We start from the raw sequence: 10,075 nt of genomic DNA on the forward strand, positions 1-10,075 counted from the left end.
TTGAATTACTGATAGTTTTATTTTAGATTTTGTCACGCATGGCCGACAGATTTCGTTACACTAAATTCAACCTACTCGTTTACCCCGAAACGACACCAATGACTGCTAATTAAGATATTTATCTCCAGCAGCTAAACACCATTATTCATTATAGCTGTACTAATTTGTAGCATTGTTCTCGTATTGTGTACGCGTCCACTTAATCAGTAGCATCACCACCAACAATCATAACCACTACCACAATCTCTATCCACCACCATCGCAATCACCACTACCATCACCACCTTCATTATTGTCTTGCTCTTTGTATGACAGTTTTGAAATTGATATCTTTAAAGTAGGCTTCAATTTGTCTTCCATGTTGTTCTCGGAGGTATTTCCTTTAAATGTTACTCATACATAATTCATCCTGTTCCGTTTGAGGCATTTATAGTTCAAAATACTTCATAGAAATACCTAATTTCTCTTTACAAATGCTGTCTAGTTCTACTATATACATTTCGGCTCTTTCCGGAAAGAAATGTATATATATTTTGGCTTTTCTCATTTTATTTTCCCCGTAGATTAAAACTTCTACAACATCTAATTTCAACGTGATAGCCGTATCTAGTACCAATTCTTTTATCTACATAGATATAAACTCTCATAGAATTTTCGGTTTTAACTATTTTGTCCTATCAAATTTCACTTTTACATATTATCGCTTTGATGCTGTTACCATTCTACAAATCTTTTACACAGCTGTCGATGATCCAGCTATCCATGTATTTCATCTTTGATAGATCAGAATGAGAACCTTTCGTGACAATCTATTGTGTACCTCTGTTTTCGTTTATCACGGATGTTTGGTTAAAACGTGTTAACTGAATCATTGATAAATGAATAACCGAGCATACGGCAAAAATAGGCTCCGTTCCGTGATCTCATGTTGTCCTGAGCTTTGCGGATGTTAGCTGGGACGCGCTTTTGCGGGCCAAGCAGAATTTTTGTTACTGATCACCAACCCTTTTTATCACAGATCAATTCGTGATAAGCGTGACGGGTTCTCAATTGAGCGTACTGTATTATTTAGATCAGTGACGAGCCGGTGATAAACGTGGATAAATGTACCAGCTTTCCTCAAAAAGATTTTAACTGTATAAATTTCTAATTTTAATTCGGAATCGATTCCTCTATTGTCAATAAAGGCATTATTCACCACTAATATCATCGTGTCACTGTGATAAGCATTCTAGTGTAAAAGGTAAGTTCTTGAATTTAATTTACGATTCAGTTTCAGTTGTCGATTGAACACTTGTTCTGCTAAAATAACACAATCTCTGTATAATTTCTCTATTCACTCCGTAATGAGTTTAGAATCTTGTGCTTTAAGTCAGTCCCAGTTGAATGCATAAAGCTTGCTGAGTGCCTGTAACATGTTAAGTTCATTTTTCTATTTGATTTTACTCACCCACGAAACTGTGTGTTTTATCTTCTCAATATTTTCAGGTCTCAAGCACGCAGGACAAAATACTTACCAACATTTCGTCAGTCTTTTCGTTCTGAGTTCATTTCGCCGAGGTTGACTTTGCCTTTCATTCGTTCGGGGTCGATAAAATAAGCACCAGTTGAGTACTGGGGTCGACACAATCGACTTACTTCACACCCCGAAATTGCTGGACTTGTACCAAAATTTGAAACCAATATTATTTGTGTCTAACGTCGTGAGCTGATAAAATCGTTATGGCACCGGAAAAATGCTTAGCAGCAGTTCTTCTGTCTTTACGTTCTGAGTTCAAATGCCACCGAGATCGACTTTGCATTTCATACCACAAATACCATGAGCCAACAAGGGAATCTTTACATGATCACTCGACCGACAAGAAACAGCAGCCGAGTTTTTTTCAAATGATAATTTGTCGTCATGGCAAAGGAACTGATAAATTCGATAGATACGTAAGTGCAGCCGTTGCTGCGTGGTTATGAAACTTGCTTAGCAACTACATGGTTCCAGTTCATTCCTTCTGCACGACACCTTGGGCGAGTGTCTTCTGTTGTAATCCCGGACCGACTGAAAAATTTGTGAGCGAATTTGGTACACGAAAACTATGTGAAAGCCCGTCATATATATTTATGTATGTATGTATGTATGTATGTAGGCGTGTGCACGCGCGTGTCTTTGTCCCCCACTATCACTTGGCAGCCAGGGCTGGTTTGCTTACGCCCTAAAGCGTTTTGCCAAAAGCAATTGATAGAATAAGAACCAGACATAGAAAAAGTTAAGTACTAGAGTTGATTTATTCAAGTAAACCCTTCAAGGCACTGCCCCAGCATGGCCGCAGTCAGTGACTGATACAAGTAAAAGACAAACGACAAAAGATAATCATGAAAAAGATAGGATGGTCACCATGGAACGCCTTTCATCATAAGCCAGCTGATTCGATCAAAGCTGACCCGGGCTAAACATCGCCAGAAACAACAAACTGAAGCTGCTTGTGCAGACCAAAAAGTTTAAACGTTTGATCTGCCGCTAACGACTTGGAGACTTTCTTCTTATCAAACGCAAAGAAAGCTAACAATGTCAATCACGACAATTAATTATTTGATAATGAATGACTGCTATTGAAGATGTTGACAACTGCCCAGCCATTAGCAATACGTCTTCGTGTGAAAGTTACAATTATGTTCAGCAGCAACAGCAATACGCGATCAGCCTAGAAGAAATATAAAGAGAAAACTAATATTGCAGATTTTGATAGAAATGAGCATTGTCATATTATAATCTTTGGTCGGGCGTGTAAAATAATTAGATTGTAAGGTAAATTCGTTCGTTATTTTTCTAACTTTGCACTCCGTCGTCATTTGTTTGAAACGGGGTAAATTTTATTTTCAAATCCCTCAGACGATAAACGAAAGTAAATTGAACAGGGATAAATTTTATTTTCAAATCCCTCAGACGATAAACGAAAGTAAATTGAACAGGGGTAAATTTTATTTTCAAATCCCTCAGACGATAAACGAAAGTAAATTGAACAGGGGTAAATTTTATTTTCAAATCCCTCAGACGATAAACGAAAGTAAATTGAACAGGGGTAAATTTTATTTTCAAATCCCTCAGACGATAAACGAAAGTAAATTGAACAGGGGTAAATTTTATTTTCAAATCCCTCAGACGATAAACGAAAGTAAATTGAACAGGGGTAAATTTTATTTTCAACTCCCTCAGACGATAAACGAAAGTTGTAGAGAGAAAATAGTCAGAAAATATCCATAAAACTGTATGATGGAACTATTTTTCCTATTTTACTCAAATAAAAATGGAAAGGATTAAAATACAAAGGAAAGAAAAAAAATGAATGAATTTATCTGACAAACTGATACTGAGCGGTATTTATTCAGGCGCTTTACGATCTACGTTCAAATCATGTAGTGGTAAACTTTTTCCTTCAGGCTTGTGGGGTCTATAAAATAAATTTAGTCCAGCACCGATACTGATATTATCTGCTGCTCCTTAAGCTGGTGAGCTGGCAAGATTCGTGAGCGCGTCGGACAAAATGCTTAGCGCCTATTCGTCCGTCTTTACATTCTGAGTTCAAATTCCACCGAGGTCTACTTTGCCTTTTATCCTTTTGAAGTCGGTAAACTAAGTTCCAGTGGAGCACTGGGCTCGATGTAATCGACTTATCCCCTCCCACAAAACTTCAGGCCTACTACCTATATGAGAAAAGAATTAACTGCTGTTCCCCTCCCCACAAAATGTCAGACCCTATGCCTGTAATAGAAACAGTTTCTGAGAGCTGAGGATAATTGAATTGGTAGAACCGTTTGAGCATCAGACAAAAATGCTTGCGTTATTTGTAGTAGATCTTTACGTTCTGAGCCCAACATCCCTTGAAGTTGATGTTGCCTTTCATCCTTTCGAGGTCGATAAAATAAAGTATCATTCAAAAACAGGGGTCGATGCTATCGGCTAACTCCTTCCTCCAAAATTTCGGCCTCGTATCAAAATTTGAAGCTATTATTATTTTTACTATCATTATTATTATCCTTACTGGCAGTACATTATATGATATGGAGGAAAGTCTATGATTAAAACAACAAAGACGGAAGAAAATAGGAAAAACAAAAGCATTTAATTAATTAGTTGATTAATTAATTAAGAATATCCTGTGATGTTGTTTATAAGAAATAATGCTTTGAACGCCATGATAGATGAAAACAATTGCTGTGCGCCACTACCAGCTTCCTTCCACACGGCAAAATTGGCAGCGAAAAAGTTTTGCTGCTATTAAAGTAATAACAAATGGACGCTGGCTATAGCTGCGTAGTTAAGAAGTTCGGTTCACAATCACTTCGTTTCTGATTTGATTCTTTTTTTTTTTTTTGTACAGTGCGTTGAGTGACCCTTTTAATTTAACCATTTGCCTGTCCAAAACATTCTCATGGGTGTGTCCTAAACGTCCATGCTTGTTTTCAGACCTTTAGTTAATCCTTGTTTTCATATGTTCTGAGTAATATAAAGCTCTGCTTTTCTAGGTCCCATGTTACTCTGACGGTAGGAAAATATAAATTTGGAATATGCATCATATATGATGTATGTATGCCAGGGAAATATATCATGTGTATCACATGTGATATAAGTGACAGGAGGGGGATGAGCTGGCGGAATCGTTAGCACGCCGGGCGAAATGCTTGCCGGTTTTTCGTCCGCCGTTACGTTCTGAGTTCACATTCCGCCGAGCTCGACTTTGCTTTTCATCCTTTCGGGATCGATTAAACAAATACCAGTTATGCACTGGGGGGGTCGATCTAATCGACTTAATTCCTTTGTCTGTCCTTTTTGTCTCCTCTATGTTTAGCCCCTTCCCCCACTCCTGTGGGCAATAAAGAAATACATATGAATGACCCTTGCTCTGAGATATACTCTGAGTTCGATCCATTCGACTAAACCATTCGAGGTGGTGCCCCAGCATGGCCGTAGTCCAATGACTAAAATGAGTAAAAGAATAAAGGTAAAATATAAACCATTCAAGGCAGTGCTCCATCGTGGTCACTGTCTGATAACTGAAACAAGTAAAAGAATGAAAGATAAGTTTTAATGATAGCATTAGATATTTTATTTCCTCCATTTAATATCTTGAGTTTTACAAACTGCATTTAAGATTCTATTAAGTTTACTTATTTATTACTCAATAATTTGCAGTGTTCTGTTAAACCAGTCAAAGCTATAAAGAGTTTAGATTTATGCGAAATGTATTACCACTGTATTATTATATAAACTAGCAAGAGTTGCCATCTTAAGTTAACTATTGGCATTCGTTTCGACTCCAGCCAAGACTGGCACGCTTCAGACCGCATCCGTTTCACACGATTGCCCACTGAAATGGGACTTTTTCTCATAACAGTGGGAAGTAGTGAGGCGGATGCGAGAGAAGATGGTGGTGGAAGTTTGAATTAAATGTAGCATGGAATGATGTCGGCCAACGCTCAAGCCAGTGTCGTAAATAACGGAAATAAACGGAGGTGACGGACAGAAAAATTGGAATTGGTCGGCATGAGACCATGTTCCTGTCAGGATCAGCCAACGATTGCTTAGTCAGAATGATAAACGAGACATGGAAAAATAAAACTGATATTGAAATCATATGTATTCGAAGACAGTAAATTTATGTGATGAACAAGAAGATAAAATGATTTCCTGTCTTTGGGGAGCAGAAAAGGGCAGAAAGGAAGAATAGGAATCTGTTTCTTCTGTATCATTCTATTGTCGGATTCCATTGAGATTGCTTGGCGCTTAAAAATTCGATCGTATTTGCAGTGCTATTCCTACTGGACTTATAAACACTTGGGACAAAGAACCATTATCTTCGTAAAGTTAATGAACCCTATAAATAAAATTTCTGATGGCTTTCTATCTAAAACAATGTTTTAGCTAGAAAACCATTTAGTTTTATTAGTGAGTCTCGCTACGTTGAACCTTGAAACGGAGTGCGTGTGCCTGCAGTTTATGTCTCCGGATGACATTGATGTAATGTGGTGTGTGTGTGTGTGTGTGTGTGTGTGTGTGTGTGTGTGTGTGTGTGTGTGTGTGTGTGTATGTGTGTACTGTGGCGCAGTGATTTCGACACCAGATGACATACCCGATTACATCTTTGTGTAAAATATATACTGACATACACAAATTCATTAAGATAATGACACTTTTCTCTGGCCCGCTCTGCCTGTAGAAGGTAGCGAACCCTGCAACTGGCGTCGTAAATCATAGTTCTTTCACTCTGTCAGAGCTAAATGGAAAGCAATTAGTGGAAGATAAAGCCTTGTCAAGGACAAGCAAGGCCTTTTATACAACGTGTGACATAATTTAGTTGTACCATGAACGCATTTAGATCACAAGACAGCTACATTTCTGGAGCTTTGGAGGCAACAGAGCAGAAAGGGGGGAAACAAATAAATTGGAAGCCATAAGGTTAATTAAAACTGAAATTTAAATAGTTTCATTAACATTATCAATTTTAATTAAATATTCTTTTGTAAATTCTTTACTTTTAATTGGAAATTTTTCCTTCACTTTTTCCTTTTATTTTTCACTGAAATTTAATTATACACCAGAAATCTGTATTTTGCGTAGGAAACGAATGTTTATGTAGAGAACATTTTCGATGCCGACTATCAGCCAGCCTCTCTGAGATCGCTCGACGCCATCGCCTCAGAATGGATTAGTAAACTGAATAACTCACTCCGGGGTGTAATTTACCGGAAAAAAGACGGGATAGTCGCAGTTAAAACCCCGTTCAGACGACAACGATTCGTCATAGAAAGTCATAACAAAATGAAGAAGCCTCTGTATAGTTGCCTACCTGCTTGAAATAGCAGCTAAATATCCCTCATATAATACTATACTGTCTTAAAAAAGGAAGAACACACTAGAAGATATAGTCGTTGATACACTGTTGTCTAACAATAGATATAATTGTCAAGTTTGGAACGCCTATGATCCTATTAGTTACAGGTCTGTCCAAACAGGACTTCCTGTGGTTAAACAACAACAATAGTAAACTATGCAGTAAATATGAAGCATTGAAACACTCAGCAACAAAATGCTTCAAAAGGAAAGAGTGCTCCCGAACATCTATTTTCATGCATTTATAAAGAGCCACGCAGCTTTCGCGCTTCCACCCAAGCTGCAAGCTTATTGCTGGTTGAACTGACACTGGGCAAAGAGCAATAAATGTTCGAACGGATCCCTTTAACTAAAATCCAAACGTGTTGCCTGTTAACCCACGCCACGGACGATGCCATACGGTTGCTGTTTCGAACGCTTTTGATATTGCAGCTTTTGCTGGTCTTATTATTCATGGCAACCGTGAAGTTGCTACTTGTATTAATCTCATGAATCTGATATGACCCTATTACCTTTCCAGAAATAGTAAGCGGCGAAAATGTATGTATGCATGGATGGCTGGACGGACAGATGGATGGATGGATGAAGAGACAGCACCAAATATTCAAACTCACCCAAAATTAAACCGAATCATAATAAAGCATTTGGGAAGTTGGACCTGCCACAAATTATCTCATATTTATAAGTCCAGCAGTGAATTGAGAAAACATATATGCGTAAACACAAAGTTTTCACATGTAACATACTCAGCCACAGTCAAAATAATCCGTTTACGGCATGTAAAGAAAATGCAAAAATAACAACATAAGCAATACAATGCTAACTAAAAAAGCATAACACTGAGTTATCATTTATAATCTTAAAAAGAGTCATCTTTAACATCCTTAGCCGACACTCTCTTCACATCATAACACGTATTCAGACCACTGAACGTAAAAGCCACAATAATCACAAACACTACAAATAGAATACATTAATAAATTTAATAACAAAAACCTTCTGCAAAATGTTGATTACCATTAAAATTACCAACAGCAACATCGATATTATTTCTGTCCATCAATTTATACACAGAATACTTGACTCCGCCTCACAGAAACAACGCAAAATATGAGCCAATGACGGAATCTGTAATTGGTCGTCTGTTCTGCTAATAACAGCCACCAAATATCTCAATAGTCATAGCATGGTATAATAAATAAAGAAAAGTCCAAATTCTTTTTTAAATTACCATTGGTCACGGATTGAATGCTTGTAAACAAATTTCTCGATCAGGATTGATCTACAGATAACACCAACCAATTACTGGCTAGCATACTCCACCTTAGAAACTCCATCAAGACTGTGTAATATGCACGTCTAGAATTTGCAGTTTTTTTAAATGGTGTACTACAAAGGTCTGTCTTCTTACCCATTACTTTAACTTACACCTACATTTCCCCTGATATATACATACACAGTCTCATGCATAAATCACATCACAGTTGCAGCTTTTCACTATTTCCAAAACTCAATATCTGAAATTCTCAGAACTTAAATCAATCACCAAGAAAATCGGTTCCAAAACATCGCCAATAAACTATATTCATTTGATTTCATTGTGTTTACTGTAAATGGCAGAGGACATTTCCCGGTGCTAAATGATTGTAAAGCAACCTTCCTTAGAAACAGACAGAACAGACAACGGAGCATAGTCCTCTACTAGACGGAGGCTATGGATTTGTGAATAGATTCGAGTCGTTGGTCAACCAACGAAGTGCCCTAGGTGTTAGTTCTCTTTCAAGGCTGGGCAAACATCTAAACCCGCAAAAGCAAACCATCAATTGAGTTATTACCCTTGTTAAAAACATATTGGAAACAAGAATACATACAACGTTTTGAGGCAAATTTAGCATAAAGAACTACAAAGAAGAAAAAGCGGGGAGCCTACAAATTCAAAATATGTTGGTTGATAGAGACTTCAAAGTATTAAATACGAGAGAAAAACAAGACGATAGCAGTGAGTTCCAGAGAGCAGCACACTTCATTTATCATATGCAAGTGAGATGAATTGAGCATACCTAGCCATTTTTCAATTTACACGTATCAATGATACATCGGTTACAGGAGAGTAAAGCTACGAGAGATATTTTAATTTAGCATTGGAAGATAATGTTTGTCAATGTTACAGTTTCCCTCTTGTCTGTAAGAACTTTAATGACTTCCCGTTGCTGATCTACAACTAGACAGTTTGTCTCATTCAGTTTTATATATTTTTGCCAGAGAAACCACTAACACACAGGTGATGACATCCAATCTATTTGGATTCTGATTACAACCTCCATATATTCTAAATACTCTTATAGTCTTTTAATGGTTTCAGTTATTGGACTGTTGCTATGTTGGGATACCACCTTCAAAGATTGAGCTTTTGTAGTCGATCAATCGATTCCAATAGTTATTTCCCAATACACCACTGAATAAACTTTACAGTGATATATAGAAGCATAAAAATACACACGCGTATACTCGCACTAACAGATACAGGCAAGTGTATCGATTCATTAATAAAATTAATGCATGTAGGTTTTCGAATAGAGTTGTAAGATACATTTATGGATATGTGTTTTGTGTAAGCAGAAATTCTAGCCGCGCTGTCTGTATATAAAAAGAAAACAATGTTTCTGCAATAAAGTAAATAACAGGTTTTTCGATGAAATTACTCTGGTCAATCTCGTTTTCCTGGCCCATAGACGGGAAAACTTCGTGTATCTACATTTTCTGATTTTTACAGCGAAGCTAAAATGTGTTTACTAATAAAGTATACTCATAAATTAGATGGAATCGGAGCTAGTGTCTGCTATAAACCATATAACAAGCATGTGGACCACTGCATCACGGCAACATTTGTCAGGGGTTTGTCAAGAAGGAACTCAATCTAGACAGCGTTAAACTATTCCTTATTCTTCTACTTGTTGCAGTCATGCTGGAGCACCGAGTCAAAATGATTTTATGCGTACATACATGAATACATACATACATACATACATACATACATACATACATACGTACATACATACATACATACATGCATGAATACATACAGACATACATACATGAATACACACATACATGCGTGAATACATACATACATGCATACATACATACATACATACATACATGAATACATGCATATCTACATGAGTACATACATAT

General features: G+C 37.1%; 1 long non-coding RNA gene across 1 annotated transcript in view; it reads right to left on the reverse strand.

The window, feature by feature from the left end:
- Nucleotides 1–2,258: 2,258 nt before the first annotated feature.
- Nucleotides 2,259–10,075, reverse strand: part of LOC128248311 (uncharacterized) — a 17,821-nt gene continuing 10,004 nt past the window's right edge. Inside the window, exon 2 of the long non-coding RNA XR_008264544.1 lies at nucleotides 2,259–2,693. This is a non-coding gene — a long non-coding RNA (uncharacterized LOC128248311). The remainder of the gene's footprint in view (nucleotides 2,694–10,075) is intronic.

This window comes from Octopus bimaculoides, chromosome 7 (assembly GCF_001194135.2).
Source record: "Octopus bimaculoides isolate UCB-OBI-ISO-001 chromosome 7, ASM119413v2, whole genome shotgun sequence".
Taxonomy (NCBI): Eukaryota; Metazoa; Mollusca; class Cephalopoda; order Octopoda; family Octopodidae; genus Octopus; species Octopus bimaculoides.